Consider the following 22915-nt stretch of genomic DNA (forward strand, 5'->3'; position numbering starts at 1 on the left):
GATTAAGGGTATAGATTGAGGTTTCAGTGTTTGAGTCAATAAATCAGACACAGATATACTTTACTATAGCGGAACTTTACTTGAATTCTTTACTGGGAAACTTGCATCTCGCATACCACGGACACGACTTCTGACCCTAGACTTCTGTCCATGATAGAATTTACTGGCCGATTGATTCCCTGGCATCTGAGCTCCTTCGGATACTGCTAGGCCCCTCATTCCCCTGTCTGACGTCACACTGCACTAGATGATTAAAAAAATACTTTTGCCTCTCTATCTCACCCACAGGGATTGAGCAGATGCTACTGAAGGGGCTTAGTCCGACAGCATTCCTCTGGCCAGGACCTATTCTTCTCCTTTAAGAGCCCACTGACCTTTGGTCTTGCAGGGGATTTTGTTGGGTTGTCAATCCAGGAAAGACAAACGCCACCCCTACCGACCGGACTCAACCCCTCTTCCGGGGATGCATTTCCGACAGTCCTCTAAAGAGCAGGACCCCGCGTGTTCGGTGTCAAAGGGTTGACCCTTAGGATCTTTTATAAGAGAATCTTTAGGCTTATCGCTTTCTCCTACTGTGGAATCTCCTACCCTCTTTCTGCATCCTGCCCTATTTATACACTATACTCCTCCTTTCTCTTAACCCTTTTCCTAATAATCTAGGTGTCAGGACAGTCGTCACTAAACCACATTGCCAACTTGGTGGCCATTTACAAAATACACATTACAATTTATTACATCTGATAAACCTTTCTGTGTGCCGACTACTTCTGCAGGGGGTGACATAGCCTTGATTTCCCCCCCCCCACAGGGGGACCATTTCAACCTTGAAAGCAGGCGGAATTGTGAATTTTGATGAGTTATAGGACTGCAAAGGGCCCATATATATTGCACAGGGGCCCTCTTCTGTCCGTGTCTACCATTGCTGAATGAATTGGGTGGTTGAATTGATTAACCTTTGCTTCTCGGCACCAGGCGATGCTGCCGCCCTGCAATGTCTCCTCTATGTCTGTGCTGATACAAGATGAACCAGAATGACTGGCAGACCGTCATCTCATAGTCACTTATAAGAAAAGAGAGGTGTCAGCTCATCTTTTGTGCCAACTGCATTTTCTAGGGCACAGGGGGTTGCCCAAATAAAACCCTCTATAAAAAACTCTATGCAACGCTTGTACCATCTCCGGTGATACCCTCCCACATATGTGCATTACTCGCCTCTTAGGTCTCATACAGGAAAACCAATTATTAATTTATAGACAGTGCGTAATAGAAGAAAACGATGCAAGGTCATCAGTACCAGAAGGGACAAGAGCAGACAGCAAGGTTAGAGGCAGAACAAGGCACACAATATACAGGCAGGTGAGGTCAAAGGATTCCCATTCTCCAGATAGGCACGGTCCTGTTCCCAGAGGTAGGACCCACGTCTATCGGACTTTTACAGCAAATGCCATAAATGTCTAAGTTGGAAATACCCTTTAAAGGGAATCTGTCAGCACGTTTTTGCTACCTCATTTGAGAGCAGCATGATGTAGGCAAAGAGATCCTGAATCCAATGATGTATCACTTCGATTACTGGCTGCAGTGGTTCTGACACAATCAGAATTTTTAGATTTAGCCATGCAGCAGAGCTGAGAGAGCTGTCCCCGCCCACATCAGGCTCTGTATAGAAATTGTACATTGACAGTGAGGTGTCAGTCATAGGAGGGGGCGTGCCACACTGCTGTTCATGTGACATTGTAGCCTAAGCAATGATAAGTGTCCTGCTGATTAAACAAACATCGCACATAAACAACAGATTGGACTGTGACAAGATAGGCATCCCTGAATTCTCTGTGGCAGCCCTTGCAGCATGCTGTCTTCAGCTTACATAGGAAAAACCTGCTGACAGATCCCCTTTAAAGGAGGTCACAGCAGAGGTGAGATCCTTTCAGCTAAGGCAAAAAATTGAAATGCCGCAGTGAAAAAAAAACCCTTGCAGTGAATAAATGTGATTTTGCCATAGTTTGGGATTGTTCATGTTCTTCTTTGAATTATATAAATGACCTGTCATTATGATTCTCCAGGTCCGTAACATTACAATGATCATAAGAAATACAGAGAGGTTACAGCTTACCGTGATATATCCTCTGCAATCTGGAGTGCGGAAGGTCGGCTCTGCCATGGCTCGGAAGAAATTGATGAAGAAAGAGAAGGAATCCAGCTCTACTGACTTATTTGGATGTATATAACACATGGAACATAAGATTAAATTTTAATCTTATGTCCCCTGTGTTATATACATCCAAATAAAGAAGTATGCATGTTCTTTTAAAAAAGAAAATATATATATATATATATATATATATATATATATATATATATACAGTACAGACCAAAAGACCTTCTCATCTCCAGAACAACTGTTAAGAGGAGACTTTGTGCAGCAGCCTTCATGGTAAAATAGCTGCTAGGAAACCACTGCTAAGGACAGGCAACAAGCAGAAGAGACTTGTTTGGGCTAAAGAACACAAAGAATGGACATTAGACCAGTGGAAATCTGTGCTTTGGTCTGATGAGTCCAAATTTGAGATCTTTGCATCCAACCACCGTGTCTTTGTAGAAAAGGTGAACGGATGGACTCTACATGGCTGGTTCCCACCGTGAAGCATGGAGGAGGAGGTGTGATGGTGTGGGGGTGCTTTGCTTGTGACACTGTTGGGGATTTATTCAAAATTGAAGGCATACAGAACCAGCATGGCTACCACAGCATCTTGCAGCGGCGTGCTATTCCATCTGGTTTGCGTTTAGTTGGACCATCATTTATTTTTGAACAGAACAATGACCCCAAACACACCTCCAGGCTGTGTAAGGGCTATTTGACTAAGAAGGAGAGTGATGGGGTGCTACGCCAGATGACCTGGCCTCCACAGTCACCAGATCTGAACCCAATCGAGATGGTTTGGGGTGAGCTGGACCGCCAAGTGAAGGCAAAAGGGCCAACAAGTGAAAGCATCTCTGGGAACTCCTTCAAGACTGTTGGAAGACCATTTCCGGTGACTACCTCTTGAAGCTCATCAAGAGAATGCCAAGAGTGTGCAAAGCAGTAATCAAAGCAAAAGGTGGCTACTTTGAAGAACCTAGAATATAAGACATATTTCCAGTTGTTTCACACTATTTTAAGTATTTCATTCCACATGTTTTAATTCATAGTCTTGATGTCTTCAATGTGAATCTACAATTTTCAGAGTCCTGAAAATAAAGAAAACTCTTTGAATGAGGTGTGTCCAAACTTTTGGTCTGTACTGTGCGTGTACACATATATATATATATATATATATATATTTATTTATTTTCGACATGTATTGTATGGGTTAATTGCATTTACATTTCAATAGTATGGATTTTTATTGACACAGCAATATTCATTTTTTTTTCAGTTTATGTATTTATAAAAGGGGGGGTAATAAGGTCTTTTTATTTTTTTTTGTTATATTTTTTATTTTTTAAGCTTTTTTTAGTGAGATTTACTGAGCTGTTATTCATAGAACAGCCACAATGGCAGTAAAAGGGATCTTTAGCAGACCTCTGGCTGCTATAATATCCCATTGTTGCACCAGTGACTGCTCCTTTGAAATACCAGTGTCAGAGATTGACATCGGCAACTAAATGGTTAACAGCAGCCTTGAAGGTCAGCTAGAGACAGATGCTGTCTGTGTATCATAGCCGGTATCTGCCCCATAGGGAGCGATCTAAGCTCCTGAGCTCACTCCATATTTTCTAGCCCACACTTTGAAAAATCCATCATACAATGTTACTTACGCAAGCTGAGTTTTCAAGTGGGGATCTCAAGGGTGGAAAAATAGTGTCTCCTTACAAACACTTCAGGCAGCCTCTTGAGGTGCCTACATCATGCACACACGCTGGCATTGAGGTTCTCCGCAGGCGCACTACAATACTTTGATCTGCCCTGCTCAGGGCAGATCAAAGTGTGCCTGCAAAGGACCTCAATGCCGGCTAGTGTGGATGACGTAGGACATGTCATGCAGCTAGGCTTCAGAAGAAGGAGGACAAAGATGGCCGAAAGAGGAGGCGCCTCATCCGGAGAACGGAGCCACCCATTTGACCAGTCTGCACCGCACCGACTGTTTAGGTAGGTATTTTAAAGTGATTTTTACTTTCTACACAGCAGCCTGGGCTCTTATATACAGCATGTTAGAATGCAGTATATAAGAGCCCACTGGTGGTGGCCGCAGCTTATAGGCCCCAAATATGGTGACAGGTTCCCTTTAACTTTTACTGTCACTTGCTATAAATATGTGATTTTTTTTGCTTTTGCCTGGCGCAAATGCCTCCTGAATGTGGCGAAATGTCACCAATTTCAATCTATATTAGAAAAAAATCCACATTTCTCTGGAATATGCAAACTTTAAAGGAACCTGTCACCTGTCATATTTTATTGTTCTACCTTGTGTAAATGCTGCTGATCTCCTGAATCCGGTGCTGTTTTTCTTTTGCTCCTGCATCTCTCCATTCCCAGGATATGACCTCTTTTTCCCTGTCATATACATCTAGTCTTTTAAGCTAAATGGGCGTGGTCAACAAGAAGACGCCCACGGAGAGGAGCTGAGGACCACGCCCACTTTGCTAATAAGACTACATTTATATACAGGAAAGAGGGGGCCATATCTCAGGAATGGAGAGGCGTAGGAACAAAAGAAAAACAACGCCAGATTCAGGAGAACATCGACATTTACAAAAGATAAAAAAAAATACATATTTTTAGAAAGTGGGAGATCCCTTTAAGTTCTGCAGATTCCAGTAAAATGTTGTTTATTTTTCAAGAAAGAATCTTTCTTCTTTTGGATTCCGGGGGTCTTTGGGTGTGAACACTTTTCTTCTAATATAGATTGAGGTGGATGACGTCGTGAAAGGTATATAGGCTTCCTGTTATTGTAGAAAGTCAAGATTTTAAAAACAAAAAGAGATAAATGTCATTGTTCGCAAAAAAACAGAAAAAACCCAGCTGATTTACAGAAGATGATACAGATGTGACATGTAGACACACATGTTATGACTTTCACCAAAACATGAGAAGATATTGCGTTAACCCAACCTCAGATAATCTCATGTCTCATCAATGTTGTCAATGTTCTTCGTCAGGAGACTTGTGGTCACACTGACTCGTGCACCGTCATCCTGTGCTCACCTTTTGTGCAGCTGTACCTGCTATACAGCATACACCCATCCTCTACCTCGCGTGTTAACTTGGCTTCCTTTTACACTCATCTGATAACCACAAAGAACAAACCTTCATGACTTCTACAATACCCAACACTTCTGAACCAATACATGCATTTCATGTAAGGGTCCCAAAAATATCTGGGTAAGAGTCCACTTGGAAGTGTTCTCTTTCCCAAAATCTGCTGTACATGTATGGTGAATATTTGTGGGAAGGTGTATGAAGCGGGCTCAGGAGCTGAGCCTGCACATACACTGTGGATACTGGCTGTGTTACACATCCGTCACCTGCCTCTACCAGCAGCTATCAGACCTGGCTCCTGTCACATCTGTGTAACCACCTAAATGTTGCTGTCAATCTCTCACAGCAGCGCTTAAGCGGTATGTTCCGGGTATGGTCCATTCCAGCGCCAAATCTCTGCCCCTTACCTTCTTCCCTGTGATCATAGGCTGCGGATGGGTTGTTGTAGCAGTCACGGGCTTCCTAAAGTCTCCCGTCGCTATCATCTTTGCATTCCTATGAAGCCCAGCTTGTAGATTAATGGAAGATAATCAATTCACTAAATACCGCAATACTAAATTATTGCAGGAATCAAACAATTGCAAAAAAAGTATACAAAAAATATTTTGGAATTGACAAACAAAAGCTTAACTCACTATGCCACCCCAAGGGAAATAAAAAAATATATATATATTATTAATAATAATAATAATAACATATTTGTTATTGCAGTGTCCGGTTTATCAAAATATAAAATTGTGTAACCCGCAGGTTAAAGAGCATAACGAAAAGAAAAAATCAAAACACCAAAATCGCCATATTTTGATAGCTGCATCCATAGGTGGATTTTAATGAGGGCAATTTGTGCTACCGGCCAGGGCCCTGGACTCCATGGCAAGATTGCCCTCATTGTAATGTTTAGTTCACCGCCATCGGCAACACATGATCACCTCGCTTCCGGTTCCCTGGTGCACATCTCCAGGCTTTGCTGGAGCTCAGCTGCCAGTGATACAGAACTTTATATAGATTGTTATGTGTGGGCTCATCTTGTATATAGGGGGTTATGTGGGGGCTCATCCTGTATATAGGGGGCTATATGGGCGCTTATACTGTATATAGGGGCTATGTGAGGGCTCATACTGTATATAGGTAGCTTTGTGGGGGCTCATCCTATATATAGGAGGCTATATGTGGGCACATACTGTATATACAGCTCTGTGTGAGGGCTCATACTGTATAAATGGGCTATGTGAGGTCTCATGCTGTACATAGGAGGGCTATGTGTGGGCTCACACTGTATATAAGGGCCATGTTGAGGGCTCATACTGTATATAGGAGGCTATGTGGGGGTTCATACTATATATAGGGTCTGTGTGTGGGCTAATACTGTATATAGGAGCTATGTAAGGGCTCATATTGTACTGTATATAAGGGCTATGTGAGGGCTCATATTATATATAACGGCTATGAGGGGGCTCATACTGTATACAGGAGCTATGTGAAGGCTCATACTATACATAGAAGCTATGTGTGGCTCATACCATATATAGAAGGCTATGTGAGGACACTATGTGTTGCTTGTGCACCTTTTTCTACCACACTTTTTGCTTCCACTCAACTTTCCATTAATATGCTTGGATACAGCACTCTGTGAACAGCCAGCATCTTTAGTAATGACCTTTTGTGGCTTACCCTCCTTGTGGAGTGTGTCAATGACTGCCTTCTGGACATCTGTCAAGTCAGCAGTCTTCCCCATGATTGTGTAGCCTACTGAACCAGACTAAGGGATCATTTTAAACCCTTAGGAAGCTTTTGCAGGTGTATTGTGGTAATTATTCTAATTTTCTGAGATAATGACTTTTGCGTTTTCATTGGCTGTAATCAACATTAACAGAAATAAACACTAGAAATAGACCCCTCTGTATGTAATGACTCTATATAATATATAGGAATAGATCCCTCTGTGTGTAATGACTCTATATAATATACAGGAATAGATCACTCTGTGTGTAATGACTCTATATAATATATAGGAATAGATCACTCTGTGTAATGACTATATAATATATAGGAATAGATCCCTCTGTGTGTAATGACTCTATATAATATATAGGAATAGATCCCTCTGTGTGTAATGACTCTATATAATATATATGAATAGATCACTCTGTGTAATGACTATATAATATATAGGAATAGATCCCTCTGTGTGTAATGACTCTATATAATATACAGGAATAGATCCCTCTGTGTGTAATGACTCTATATAATATATAGGAATAGATCACTCTGTGTATTGACTATATAATATATAGGAATAGATCCCTCTGTGTGTAATGACTCTATATAATATATAGAAATAGATCCCTCTGTGTGTAATGACTCTATATAATATATAGGACTAGATCCCTCTGTGTGTAATGACTCTATATAATATACAGATGATATTCTAATTTATTTAGATGCACTTGTATATACCAGGATGTGGCCTAGGATGGAGGACATATATACCAAGATGTGGCCTAGGATGGGAACATATACGTACACTGTTAATCCACCCCTGCCTGCACCTACAGCAAAAAATGGAATAAAAAGGGATCAAAAGATGGTATGGATCTCAAGATGATACCAATAAAAATTACACCTCTCACTGTGCAAAAAACCAAACCCACAAACAGCTCCATCGATGGAAAAGAAAAAAGTTAAAGGTGTTAGAAAATGATGATGTTTCGCCCCTGCAGCGGTCGAACCGCTCGGATCCGGGGGTGATTGCTCGTGGCTCGAGGGTCTCCGGACCCAGGGGCTAGGGGCCGCTCTCCAAATGAAGAAGGGGGTATTTACAGGGGAGGTATATATAGTTTGTGACGCCACCCGTGGTGTACGGTAATTGGGAATACCGCCGCTGCCGTTGGGAGTACCCGGGGTGATGGAATGGGGCAGCTAGGTGACGTTGCCCTCCACGCGTAGGGGATGACCCCGGGACTCAGGATGGTGGTGTGGGGTGCAGGGGAAGCGCAGACTCGCTAGTTGCAGGGATCAATTGGTACTCACTCAGCAATAAAGCAGACGCTGACAACGGGGTGAACCAAGTGTCTGACTGCCGCTGTCTCCTGAGGGGAGCTCATCCGGGTCCCGTCCCCTGCAGCACTGCTTGGTGGTCTTTAGAATGTCTTTTGTGGCTTTCCGGGCCCCGCTCCCCACTATGGCTGAGAGTAGGAGCTTGCTCTCAGGGGCTCACGCTTGGGATTTCAGTCGACCGCTTGTTTGGAAAGCCCTATCCCCCTCGTTGCGCTAGTACCCCCGATCTCTGAGCTGGTGGGAACAGTACATAAAGGCCCTGCCTCGCAGGTTAATTGCCGGGTTGCTTGGAGCTTCTCCCCGACCTAGGGTCCGTGTACCCCGTCGTGCCTTCGGTCCCAGACCGGTGATTAGGCCCAGGCTGCTGACCGTCCTCCAAGACAGGTCCCAGGCACCTACCATCAATTCCCTGCGACCGGGGGTCTGACTCCTCTAGGTCCAGACCACCGTTTGCAACCTAGGATTCTTTTCCCCTGGGAGCTCCAACTCCCAGCTCCTCACTCACTTAGAGCTCTCACTGTTCTGCCTGTCAGTTCTGCTCTGTTCTCTTTATGTCACCTCCCACCTCCCTGCCTACCCCTAGGTGGGCGGCCCTATTCCGCTTAAGCAGCCCACTCGTGTGCCTGACAGGTGTAGTCAGGGCCGGATTAAGGTTGGTGGGGGCCCCTGGGCAGAAAATCTGGTGGGGGCCCCATAACGTTAACATTTTTAGCCATAACAGTAGAGCGCGAACTGTAGCATTTAGATAGAAATCCAATGAACATTTATCCTGTTCTGCCACATTCAGATTTACAGTACTACAATACAGACACAGTCCAGGATCACTCACAGCCGTCACTTATACACGGAAAGTAGAGTTAAGGCTGCTTTACACATTTCGATCTCGTATGCGATCACACACGCCCCCATCGTATGTGCGGAACAGGCAATTTGTTGCCCGTGTCGCACAAACGATTAACCCCATCACACGTACCTTCCAAACGACCTCGCTGTGGGCAGCGAACATCCACTTCCTGGAGTGGGAGGGACGTTCGGCGTCACAGCAACGTCACACAGCGGCCGGCCAATAGAAGCGGAGGGGCGGAGATGAGCGGGGCGTAAACATCCCGCCCACCTCCTTCCTTCCGCATTGCCAGCAGTATGCAGGTAAGCTGCAGTTCATTGTTCCCGTGGTATCACACGGAGCGATGTGTGCTGCCTCAAGAACGATGAACAACCAGACGTTCAATTTTTAGAAAATGAACGACGTGTCAGCGATCAACGTTTTAACGCACAATCAGGGTCGCACGTAGCTGTCACACACTACAATATCACTAACGATGCCGGATGTGCGTCACTTACGACGTGACACATTGTTAGATATATTGTAGCGTGTAAAGCTTTACTCACATTTTTTATTGATCCCAATGTTAAGGCAGCCAGGGCCGGCTCCAGGTTTTTGTGGCCTCCGGGTGAAAGAGTCTCAGTGGACCCCATCCACACACAGACACGCACATACACATACAGGCATACATATACATATTTGAAGACAAATTCAGAAAAACACATATAAACAGACAAATATATGCACAGTCATATACACTGACATATATGCAGACACAGACGCATTAGGGCTCGTGCGCACGTTGCGTAATTCCATGCATTTATGCTGCGTATAGCACTGCAGTGTAAATGCATGCGTCCTGCGTCCCCTATACAAGCTATGTAGATTGTGCATGATACGTGCGCACGTTGCTTTTATGAACGCAGCGATTTGGGTGCTAAAATGTTGACCCAAATCCGTGCGTTCATAAAATGAGCATGTCAATTATTCCGTGCGCTATGGATGCAGCTCCCGCTCTGTCTATGGTGGGGGAAGCAGCCATAGCGCATGAAATCGGATTTTCTGTACAGAAAAACTGCATCCATTATGCAGTGTTTCTGCACCGATTTGACGCGCACATGTGCTGTCAAATCGCTGCAGAATATTCAGCAGTTACGTGTGCATGAGCCCTTACAGGTATTAATATGGGGAAATCGCCAGCAGCCTCACTCACCTCTCCCGCTTGTTTCCGTCCAGCTCCTTCAGGACATGTGGCTGTGTTTCACGATGTCTGTCACTAACAGACATGACTGCACACTGACAGCACTGCTGTATATACATCACAGGAGGGGCTGGGGGCTACAATATATACATTACAGGAGGGGCAGGGGGCATAGACGTTACTGGAGTGGCAAACAGCTTTGGTGGTGTACTCATTACTGCGATGGGTGACATAGCACTCTGGGGGACCCATATAGTTCTGGGGGGGGGCCGCACAGACTGCTCTAATTCATATATACACACACAGTACTGCTTCTTACACACACAGCTCTGACACACACACACACACACACACTGCAATGCACCCCTACACACACACACACACTACAATGCACCCCCTACACACACACACACACACACACACACACACACACAATGCACCCCACATCACCTCCTACACACACACTACACACACACAATGCACCCCACATCACCACACACTACAATGCATCCCCCCCACACACACACACTGCACCCCACATCACCTCCTACACACACACACAATGCACCCCACATCACCTCACACACACACACACACACACACAATGCACCCCACATCACCACACACACACACACACACACACACACAATGCACCCCACATCACCACACACAAAATGCACCCCACATCACCTCACACACACACACACAATGCACCCCACATCACCTCACACACACACACACACACACACACACAATGCACCCCACATCACCTCACACACACACACACACACACACACAATGCACCCCACATCACCTCTCACGCACACACACACACACAATACAATGCACCCCCCCATTACCCCTCCCCCCACATACAATACAATGCACCCCCCCATTAACCCTCCCCCACACACAATACAATGCACCCCTCATTACCCTTCCCCACACAGAATACAATGCACCCTCCATTACCCTTCCCCACACACACGATACAATGCACCCTCCATTACCCCTCCCCCCACACACAATACAACCCTCATCACCCCCTACACACACAAATTACACTGCCCCATCACTACACACTCCTCCCTCCCTCGGAATACAGTACTCCTCCTCTGCCTGTCACAGAGCTGTGTTCCTTCACAAATGTTCCCCGTTGTGTCCTCAGCCCCTCCTCACTCATCCCCATTAATTACACCTGTCTCTTCAGCTCCTTCATGGAGCGCTCGCTTCCTCTTGTCCCCTGTGTGGCGCCTGCAGCACTGTGATGACGTCAGCAAGGTGCTGATCTCATCACGTTGCTGCACGTCGGGGGCGGGGCCGGGTCCCGGCGCGCTGTTCAAATGTATTTACGTCTGAAAGATGCAAATACATTTGAATAGGAACGGAAAGAGGAAGCTGCGGTCATCGGCTCTGCTGCGCTCCTCTACACTGGGTGCATGCCGAGCACAGCACACAGCAGAGCCGACAGAGCACAGTGCGCTGCCTCCTGCTAGTGTGCCTGGCATGCACACAGTGTAGAGGAGCGCAGCGGGGACAGCAGATACAGCGGCGCACTACACCGTGCCCCTGCTTCTAGGGAGGGGGAGGGGAGGGGGGGCAGCTGCCCGCCCCTCGCTGGGTACGGCCGCAGCACATAGCAGGGAGCATAAGCACACCTGACCCCGGAAGTACAAGTGGCCGCTGGTACTTCCGGTGTCAATCAGCGTCCTGTGCCCGCAGTTTGTTTTTGCGTCTTAAAGACGCAGATACAAATAAATAGCGGTGCTTCAACACCCCGCGCCTCCCCCCCCCCCCCGAAAACACAGCTGATTTATTAGACTGTTTTTACGGAGGGGGAGAGGGTGTGAAGAAAAAAAAATGCTGACAGGTGCCAAGTATGGTGGGGGCCCCCTTAGAAGCTCTTTTGGTGGGGGCCCCTGGGCTGGAGCCCCGTCTGCCCCGCCTATAATCCGGCCCTGGGTGTAGTGCAAGGTGTCACTTTGTGAAAGCTGGTGGAGGCAGTACTGTAGGTTAGGTTCCCAGAACTATGGGAGTTGAGCTCTGCACAGGGAGACAAAGATTGTGTAGAACCCCGTGACAACCTGACTAGTCCAGGGCGTCACAGTTTACATGATGGTTTACTTAATGGTTTACATAATGGTTACTTGAGGGGGTTTCAGCCTCGGCTCCCCTGTGTATAATCTAATTCTGACAGTTTACTGAAAATAGACCGAGTGCAGAAGTTATAAAAAGTACAGAAACAGAAAGGAAAAAAAAAGCAGAACCAGAGCAAAAAATACAGAAAAAGGTGTCTATAGGATGGTGTGAACTTTTCAATAGGGTTTTTTTGCATAATGGAAATTACTATTTTTTTGGGGGGGGAGGGGGATGCTGGATTAAGGTACATTTGTCATAATGGAACCATACAGTATGAGAGATGGCTTTATGATTTATCATTTGGGCAATGAGGCTAAAACGTGCATTCTCTGTATTCTATATGATCATCAGTAGTATAACTATATATATATATATATATATATATATATATATATATTTATAAAAACATACATACATATGTACCACCCTGCTCTCAGCAGCCGAGCTGCTCGGATCCGGACCTTCTGTGGGTGGCTCGAGGGTTTCTGGACTCGGGGGTCTCGCGGTCACTTCAATCAAAAAGGGGTTATAGTGGTGGATGTAGGACATATATGTACGGGCTGAGCCATATTAAGTTTGTGACGCCACCCACGGTGTGTGGTAAAGGTTGGACACCACCGCTGCAGTTACGGGGGCACGCGGGGGAGATGTTGTGCAGCAAGTTGTTAACCCCTCCGTGGGCAGGGATGGTGGCCCCGGGTTTTTGGTGCAGGGAGATGGGCGACCGCAGGGTGCTGGTGTACTTGTGCCGCCCTGTGCTCGGCTGAAACCGAGCCACTCGGATCCAGGCTCACTGGTGGGTGGCTCGAGCGTCTCCGGACCCGGGGGCCCCTGCGGTCACTCCGATCTAAAAGGGGGGTTGGCGCTTCGGGGATGTAGCTGTACGGCCGGAGCCGTGTTTTAAGTTCGTGACGACACCCACGGGATGTGGTGAAGGTGGACACCACCGCTGCAGTTACGGGGCACCCGAGGGAGGTGGTATGCAGCAAGTTGTTAACCCCACCGTGGGCAGGGATGGTGGCCCTGGGACCCGTTGGGGGTGTTTTGGCGGTGCAGGGAGATAAGCGGCCAGAGGGCACTGGTGTACTCACTATTAGAATGAAACATTCGAGTCTCTGGTAAACCAAGATGATGGTTGTCGATGCCCGCAGCAGGCTGCAGTCGGGTTCCCCCACCCGGTTGGTGGTCTCTGCCTTTCTCCTGGACCTGGTTGTGATAATGGACAACTTGAACTTGCAATACAGGAGTCCGCTCCCCGGCTTGTGTATGTCGGAGGAGCCCTTTGCCCGCAGACACTGGCCCGTGGGATCTCTGAGCCGTGGAGGTGGCTGCTTATCCCCCTCGTTGGGCTGTTGTCTTCTATGAGGGACTTTGGGTGGGAAAGGACCTAAAGTCCAGACCGCAATCAGTTAATTAACTCAGTCCAGTAGTTTCTAGACCTTGTTTCAGGGTCTGAGTACCCCCTCTTGTGCTCCGGTTTCCGAGTTGGTTCCCCGGGTCGGTACCGGCGGGCCACTACCCTGTCCCAGTCCACCCCGGTTCCACCGAGCCGTCTTCCCGATTCCTGCAGACAGAGGCCTCCGTATGCTTCCAAGCCAAAGGTGCCCGGGCTCCTACCCTGGCACCTGTCAGTCTGTTGCAGACCTGAGACACAGGCCTGCTTCCTCCACTAACATACTCTGTGTTTCCTGAACTCCTCGGTGGGCGTGCCAACCACCTGGCTCCACCCCCCTGGTGTATCCATCCAGCCCTGAGGGAGGTGACTAGGGTTTAATGTGGTTGGCGGGTGTTACCTAGTGAGGGGACTGGTGTTGTGCGGGGCTCTATCTGTGACTACCTGGCTTGTCCAGGGCGTCACATACTCACTATTGAAGGAAACACACGAGTCTCTGGTAAACCAAGGTGATGGTGGTTGGTGCCCGCAGCCGGCTACGTTCTGGTCCCCCACCCAGCTGGTGGTCTCTGTCTTTCTCCTGCACCTTTGTAAAATGGTGGACTGCCTGTGCTTGCAGCTTCAGGAGTCCGCTCCCGGCTGGATATGGCCTAAGGAGCCCTTGCCCGCAGACGCTGGCCCGTGGGATCTCTAAGCCCTGGCAGTGGCCTTTCATCCCCCTCGGTGGGCTGTTGTCTTCTAATAGGGACTTTGGGTGGGACAGGACCTCTAGTCCTGGCCTCAATCAGTTAATTAACCAGTTCCAGTAGCTTCTGGACTTGGCTTCAGGGTCTGAGTACCCCCCTGTGTGCTCCGGTTTCCGAGTCGGTTCTGTCGCGGGCGGAGGGGACGCGCTCGCCACGCTCGGGTCCGGGGCTTTTGCTGCTGCTGCTCGGTGGCTCGAGCGGTGGGCCAGACCCGGGGACTCGAGCAGCGCTCCTTGCCCGTGAGTGAAAAGGGATGGTTTGGTTAGGGAGATTGTTTGTGACGCCACCCATGGGACGTGGTGATGATGGCACCACCACCGCTGGTAACGGGGATCCTGGGAGAGATGGTAGGGAGCAGCTAGGATGTTATCCCCTCCGTGGATAGGGGGGTTGGTGATCCCGGGGCCCAGTGGTGTAACGGGGAAGCTGGATGGCTGGGGTGCAGGGTTGCAGGGACAGCGCGGCGCGGTGCCAGACGGCACTGGTGTACTCACTCAGACAATCAATGACAGAGTCTCTGGTAAACCAAAACGGCCGGATGGACAGGTCCCGCAGCCGGCTGCAGTGTTGTTGTGCTCTCCCCGGACGGCTGATGGTGGCTGTCTTTCCCTGCACCTGTTAGAATGTTCTGACTCCTGTGGTTGCCCACCGGTAGTCCGCTTCCCGGCGTATAGGTGCCGTAGGAGCCCGTTTTCCCCGCAGGCGCTGGCCCCTGATCTCTAGCCTGTGGCGGTGGCTGTATATCCTCACGGTGTGGACTGTTGCCTTCTGTCGGGTCTTGGTTGTTGGGAAACCCTTGGGGTTCCTGTCACACTCAGATTTGACTATTGTCGGCGGCTCCAAGCCTGGTCGGGGTCCGATAGCCCTGCTGTGTGCTTAGCTTCACTCCGCTCCCCGGTTCGGTACCGGTGGGCCACCGCCCAACCCTGGTCCTACGGCTCTGCAGAGTTCCGCTAACTCCTGCAGACGGCCATCACCGTCTGCCAACCTTGCTGTCAGTACCTGGCCTCCTACCCAGGCACACGCAGACGTTTCACTCCTCTCACTTTCACCTCCTAAACTGATCTGTCTGTTTTCACGCCTCCAGGCCTGTGAACTCCTCGGTGGGTGGGGCCAACCGCCTGGCTCCGCCCCACCTGGTGTGGACATCAGACCCTGGAGGGAGGTAACAAGGGTTTTCGTCTGACTGATGTAACTGTCTAGGGTGGGGGGGTGTATGTTGTTATGTATGTGACTACCTGGCTAGTCCAGGGCGTCACAGTTCCCCGGGTCGGTACCGGCGGGCCACTACCCTGTCCCGGTCCACCTCAGTTCCACCGAGCCGTCTTCCCGGCTCCTACAGACGGAGACCACCATCTGCCTCCTAGCCAATGGCACCAGGGTTCCTACCCTGGCGCAGTTCAATTTGGGTTTTTCGCCTCTGCTGGAGCTGCACCCAGCTCCAGCCCACACTCCTCTCCAACTTGAACTCTAACACTTGACTGTTTACTTTCCCGCCCTGGGCTGTCTAGACTCCTTAGAGGGCGTCTTCCAACCACCTGGTTCCGCCCCCTGGTGTGTCTACCCAGCCCTGACTAGGGTTTTAAAAGGTTGGCTGATGTCACCTGTGAGGGAAAGGTGTTGTGCAGGGGCCTATTTGTGACTAACTGGCCTAGTCAGGGCGTCACACTCCATCTTGGTTAAACACAGACCGTCCGCGGGCTGTCCGACCACCACCGGTTTATTTTGTAACTGCAAAAGGGGAAGCGGGGCGTGGTCTGGCCATGGAGGAGAGAAGACACGGGTAACATTGCTCCTGTGCTGAAATCGGCCCCAGGCTCATAAAACCCCACAGTACACAGCCAGAAACACCCTCAATGTCGGCCAAAAAGAGGGGGAACAAAAACAGACGAGCTTCAGACCTCCCGGTGCCCTGCAGCCCTGGAATTACGCGATTTTTGAGAAGCACGTCCGGCCCAAGGCAACAGCAAACTTACTCTAAGATGGCGACGGCAGCTTCCCCTGCAAATCTTCCAGCGTGGAGGGACAAAGTGAGTGCAGGGCAGGACGCTGGAGCTCACAGCACTGAACATGCAGCTGCAATCCCCACACCATCCAGGTCGGAGCAGGAGCAGGGAGGGGGAGGGTCGCTCCAGACTGAACGGCACACAGATAACCCAGGCAAGACAGCAGCAGGGGGGCAGGAGGGACCGGAGCCACGAGGCATGAAACAGCCGGAGGTAGGGGGAAGGCAGCGATGCCCCGGCGGGGGGGAGGTGAACACAGGCAGGGGTCCTCAGGGTCCAACCGCAGTAGAAGCTGACATAGCCAGCATACCACAGACGGATTCCAGGCATGTATCCTCGGGCCTGCAAGGGAACACAGGAGGACAGGCATACGGAGCTGTGACCATATCACACAGCTCAGATAAGGAGAGTCACTGCTGTCCTTCTGCAAATAATATCACTTTGAATTCACAGCAGGAGAATGGTGATAAGACCCTCTTGGCCCCAGATGCTGATATAAATACCACCACCCCCACCATGTCAAATGAGCAGAATATAATAACATCCATCACATCCATAATATCTCTGCCACCCTCCCCTGAAAGAGGACTGCTCCCTCATTTACTCAGGCCCACTGCTGCCACCAGTCTAACAGGAGAAGCCTCACAAAATGGTTCTCAACAAGTTGATGGTGTCTGGGAAGATTTAAAGGCACGGATACGGACCATCCCTACCAGGGAAGAGATGGAGAATTATATTGCAAAAATGGAAGCTACATACAAGGCGGAATCGTCCGCAATAAGAGGAGACATGCAACAATTGACAAAAAGAGTGGAGAAATCTGAACACCGCACAGAAACGGTTTCACAACAAATCACCACGCAGGAGCAGGCGCTATCGGAACAGGCCTCACAAATTGAATACCTGACAGATCTCCTTGACGAGTTAGAAAATAGAGGAAGGCGTAACAATATCAGAGTAAGGGGTATCCCTGAATCGGTGAGCCCACAAGACCTAGACGGAACACTGCGCCATCTGTTCAACTCGATATTAGATCTCCCTCCAGATGCTAAACTAGAATTGGACAGAGCTCACAGGTCGCTAGGCCCAAAACCAATGCAAGGTGCTAACCCGCGAGATGTCATATGCAAAGTCCATAAATTTAAAAAAAAAGAAGATATCTTATTTAAAGCACGTCAGAAGGGCCAAATTATACTCAGGGGCACTCCTATTCTGCTCTTGCAAGATCTTTCTCGCCATACTCTACAAAAACGACGAGCATTGAAACCTCTTCTTGATGTCTTAAGACAAGAAAATTTTCTCTACTCCTGGGGATTCCCCTTCAGACTACAGGTACGCCAGGCAGGCTCCATGCGAGTGCTCCGTAACCTGGATGATCTCCCGGAATTCTGCTCGGCTCTACAGATTCCCTTGATCCACATCCCTCCAGCAGACTGGCCTAGGGTACACAGAAGGGGGGAGAGTTTACCTGCCCGGATGCTTTCACTCCCACAACGATCTCGTATCCAGAGAAACAGAGATACCTTCCAGAGGGGAGAAACCAGAAGGCCTAACGCCTCATCTTCATCCTAGAATTGAACTACACTACTGTGAACCCCGCTGAGTTTCCTCTGAGGAACTTTCCACGCAGTAAGATCCGGAGGAGGGTCTTCTTATGGGCATCCCTCTTTCTTTGCTTCTGTGGACAAGCTTCTGATCATTAGCATTGAGCGACGGAATATCGATATGATGGTGGTATCTACATGACTCCTACACTTCCTTTTGGCTTACGTAATATGTTTTTGTAAAATGTAAAATGTTCTCATACACGTATATGAATATTATCAGAACAGGCCGCTTGGCCTGATATATCATATTTCATATTTCATGTTTATGTCTATGTTTATGCATTTGCTTATTTCCTGGTTGTGGATGTTCCTGGGTGACCGGTTTAAGCTTGAGGGTCACCGTATTAAGCATTTGGGCCTGGGGCTGGTTCGGCAGGGAACTAATCCCTAGTGGAAAGACAGTCCCCCCTTTTGGGTCTCTACTCACTGCAGGCAGGAGTAGAAATTAGTGACCCCCCTTTCTTAATTTCTTAATTTCTTGATTTCTTGACCTATAGTCAAACATCCTTAATATATCTCATATTCTCTATCCCCTACATTTCTTTTCTTCCCCCATACCGACTCATCTGTTGAATACTATACTCAGATATATTCTTATATATCTTCACACAGTCTCCTCTTCCTCTTCACTCCCTCGCTTTTCCTTTCCTCTTCGCTTCCCCCCCCTTTTTTTTTTTTTTTTCTTCTCTCTCTCTCTCTCTCTTTCTCTCTTCTCTTCTTCTCTTCTTTTCTCGATCCCCCATATTGTCAGTCCTACTTTCCTACTTGAACTCAACTCTCTAGACCTCTCCCCCTTTTCCATTTCTTGGCGTCCTACACATACCTTTGCCTACACTTGACTCCCCTCCTTAGACCTCTGAGGTCCCCAGAGCAACATGACTACACTTAACTGTTGTTCAATTAACATACGAGGCTTTAACACCCCTCAAAAGCGTTCACAGGTCCTGTACTCTATGCATAAGAAACAAGTCCACGTCCTTATGTTACAGGAGACACATTTTAAAAAAGATCATGTACCCACATTTCGAGACAGATATTTCCCTGTGTGGTTTCATAGTACCAACCCCGAATCCAGATCAAAAGGGGTCTCGATTGCACTCCATAAACAACTGGTACACACTATAGTAGACTCAAACATTGACGAACAGGGTCGATATATTTTCCTTAAATTGAAAATAGCAAACTCTCTGTTCACACTGGCAAACTGGTACCTTCCTAACACTAAACAGATCTCTCATTGCAGAACCCTTTTAGCATTACTCGCTGATTTTGCAGAAGGAACAACAGTAATTGGAGGTGACTTCAACTTCACAATGAACTCGGCCTTGGACTCCTCATCTGGACGGAACACCACTCGTATCAGAGAATTTCGTGCCTTGAATCGGACCCTCCATGCCCTCCGGCTGATAGATGTGTGGAGAATTCTAAACCCCCAAGGTAGAGACTACACATATTATTCCCCATCACACAATACATACAGTAGAATAGATCTCTTCTTGGTGAGCCATGGGGCCTTGGCTTGGAACCCAGAGGCGGACATAGGGGAAATTCTCTGGTCCGATCACGCCCCAATTTACGTGTCCCTTCGGGTCCCATCCTTTCCCCAACGCTCATGGACATGGCGATTGAATAACAATCTACTTAAAGACACTCTTTGCCTAGAAGAACTGAAATCCTCAATTGACTCCTTTACACAAATACATGGCTCTGATCCGACTTCTTTGCCTACCCAATGGGAAGCATTGAAATGTGTCCTTCGTGGAGTACTAATCAAACATGGCTCCAGGATTAAAAGGGAAAAGACGAAGGAGGTAGAGGAGTTGCTGACACAAATCCACGAACTAGAAAATTTACATAAATTAACACGCACTTCTACGGTTCTGGCCGAACTGGTTCTTAAGAGGGCTACGCTTAGAGACCTACTGGATCAGAAATACTCACGACACAGAGAGAGACTCCGAGGTTATTATTATACATCCTCCGATAAATGCGGCCGCCCCCTAGCGAGACTCTTACACCCCCGGGCCAACACCTCTTATATTCCTTGTATTACCACTAGAGGCAATAAAAAATCTCATGACCCGACAGTAATACTGGAAACCTTCCGGTCTTATTACGAGGACCTTTATAATATCAAAGGGCAATACTCGGAAATACAACCAGCGGCTCTGACAGGGAAAATTGAGAGATATGTGCAGGAGACGGCCCTACCCCCCTTAGATAGCTTCGCTGTAGAGGCACTGGAGGGAGATTTCTTAGAATCTGATATCTGTAATGCAATTCAAAACACACCCTCAGGAAAATCTCCAGGCCCAGACGGGTTTACCCCGGCCTTTTATAAAATACTCAAAGAGCAATTAACACCGATTATGACCAAAACGTTCAACTCAATTGATGGAGAGTCACGGTTAGCACCACAATCCTTAGAAGCCCACATTAGCGTGATCCCCAAACCAGGGAAGGATCCATCTCTAGCCTCAAACTATAGACCCATATCTATTTTGAATATAGACCTTAAACTTTATTCCAAGTTATTAGCCGACAAGCTGGCACCACTCCTGCCCTCCGTTATTAACTTGGACCAAGTTGGGTTCATTAAGGGTCGGGAGGCAAGAGTTAATACGATCAAAACTCTATCTCTTATTGCTAAGGCAAAGAAAAAATCAATACCATTGGGTCTTCTGAGTATTGATGCAGAGAAGGCCTTCGACAGGGTCCATTGGAGCTTTCTGAAGGCAGCTCTGGAGCAATTGGGTTTGGGACCCCGGTTCCTACAGAGAATTAATGCTCTATATGACAATCCATCAGCCAGAGTGAGAATTAACGGGACATTATCTTCTTCCATTGCGGTGAGAAATGGGACTAGACAGGGATGCCCCTTGTCCCCTCTCTTATACGTAGTGGTCATGGAACACTTAGCCAACGCACTTAGGGGAAACATAAACATTAAGGGGATTCAGGTCGGGGATAAACACCATAAAATTGCATTGTATGCGGATGACCTACTAGTATATGTCTCCCAACCCCATATTTCGTGCCCAGCCATAATGAAAGAGTTCGAAAGATTCAGCCTCCTTAGTAACTTTAAAGTTAACCTCACAAAGTCAGAAGCCTTAAATATTTCGCTGTCTCAGGAGGACGTTACAAGGGCAAGAGACAACTTCCCATTTAAATGGCGACCTTCCACCATCAAATACTTGGGCATCCACATACCGACAGACATCTCGAAGCTCTACACACTCAATTACCTACCACTGCTAGAGAGCACAATCAAAAACTTTAAATCTTACGGGGGTCTAAAATTATCATGGATGGGTAGAATGAATGTGGTGAAAATGGACATTCTGCCACGTTTTCTATATTATTTTCAGACTATCCCCATTTCCCCCCCCTCCAGCTTCTTTTGTAGCCTTCAATCAGCCATCATTCGTTTCGTGTGGGGTAGGTTGAAGCCTAGAATCAATCTCCGCACCCTGACCCTCCCTAGGGCACTGGGTGGGGCCGGTCTCCCCAATTTTAGGGGCTACATGCAGGCTGCGGCCATGTCCCGCCTGGTGGACTGGCATTTTAACAAGGTCTCCAAGCAGTGGATACAGGTGGAGCAGGAGGGGCTGGAGATACCACTTCATCATCTTCCATGGCTGCCCATCACTGACCTCTCTGAGGTGGGTTCATACTCAGACTTCACCAAAGACACTCTTAGGGTCTGGCATACAATATCCAATAAGTTATCCCCTACACAACATATTGGTCCTCTCACACCTTTATTCTCCACTCCATCGTTCCGCCCAGGATATCAACAAAGAAGCTTTCTCGGCTGGAGGGCAGAGGAGGACACCCGGTTGGGGAGCATCCTGATTGATGGCAAGGTTCCGTCCCTCCAATTTTTTCAAGCTCAGCATCTGGGCGGGGGAAGGAAGTGGTTGGAATTTTTCCAGCTGCAGGCCTTTGTATCCGCGCTGGGGTCCAGTGGCCGAGTTCGAGACACATACAACGCCATTGAAAAACTGTTTACGAAAAAAGATCAGCCTGAACGCCCGGTTTCTCAGCTGTACAGCATTCTCAATGAAATTGGGACCTCAGGCAAACGAGGCTACCAGTTGGCTTGGGAAAGTGAGCTGAAACAACATATCTCACCAGCTGAATGGGAAAAATGCTTTTTATTCACACATAAATTATCAGCTACGTGCGCCACACAGGAGAAAAATTTTAAAATCTTGACGAGATGGTACCAATTTCCAGCTAAGCTTCATTCAATATTCCCTACGGTGTCAGCAATGTGTTGGAGATGTGAACGGGAGGTTGGCACAATGACTCACATTTGGTGGGAATGTGAAGGAATACAGCAGTTCTGGCAAAAAGTACTCTCGAACTACCATCTCATAACTGGGAAAACAGTTGAGAACTGTCCCAAGATAACACTCCTCTCCGTCTTACCTCACGCTATCACATATCATAAGCGAGATATTCTGCGGTTCTGCCTTGCGGCGGCACGCTCCACCATTCCTAGATACTGGAAAACTTCCATAATCCCTCCTATTTCCGAGTGGTACATGGAGATGGCAAATATTTGTAGGATGGAGGAGCTTGCTGCCGAGGGCGCGGACACCAGAGATAAATTTTACAGGACCTGGAACGATTGGATAATGTTTAGGGATTCACCTGACTTCCATAAACTGTTTTGAAGATGTAGACCTCAGAGGAACC

At 47.9% G+C, this 22915-nt stretch overlaps 2 protein-coding genes across 3 annotated transcripts in view; one reads left to right on the forward strand and one right to left on the reverse strand.

Moving 5' to 3' along the window:
* Window positions 1-17035, reverse strand: part of IL21R (interleukin 21 receptor) — a 73965-nt gene extending 56930 nt beyond the window's left edge. The window contains exon 1 of one of the 2 annotated variants that reach the window (XM_075318095.1): window positions 16572-17035. The gene's annotated coding sequence lies outside the window, so the exon portion shown is untranslated. Of the gene's footprint in view, window positions 1-10329; window positions 10646-16571 lie in introns of those variants that run through there. The other variant, XM_075318097.1, reaches the window with a different exon arrangement.
* Window positions 16355-22915, forward strand: part of NSMCE1 (NSE1 component of SMC5/6 complex) — a 42193-nt gene continuing 35632 nt past the window's right edge. The window contains exon 1 of the mRNA XM_075318100.1: window positions 16355-16814. The gene's annotated coding sequence lies outside the window, so the exon portion shown is untranslated. The remainder of the gene's footprint in view (window positions 16815-22915) is intronic.

Source organism: Anomaloglossus baeobatrachus, chromosome 7 (genome assembly GCF_048569485.1).
Source record: "Anomaloglossus baeobatrachus isolate aAnoBae1 chromosome 7, aAnoBae1.hap1, whole genome shotgun sequence".
Taxonomy (NCBI): domain Eukaryota; kingdom Metazoa; phylum Chordata; class Amphibia; order Anura; family Aromobatidae; genus Anomaloglossus; species Anomaloglossus baeobatrachus.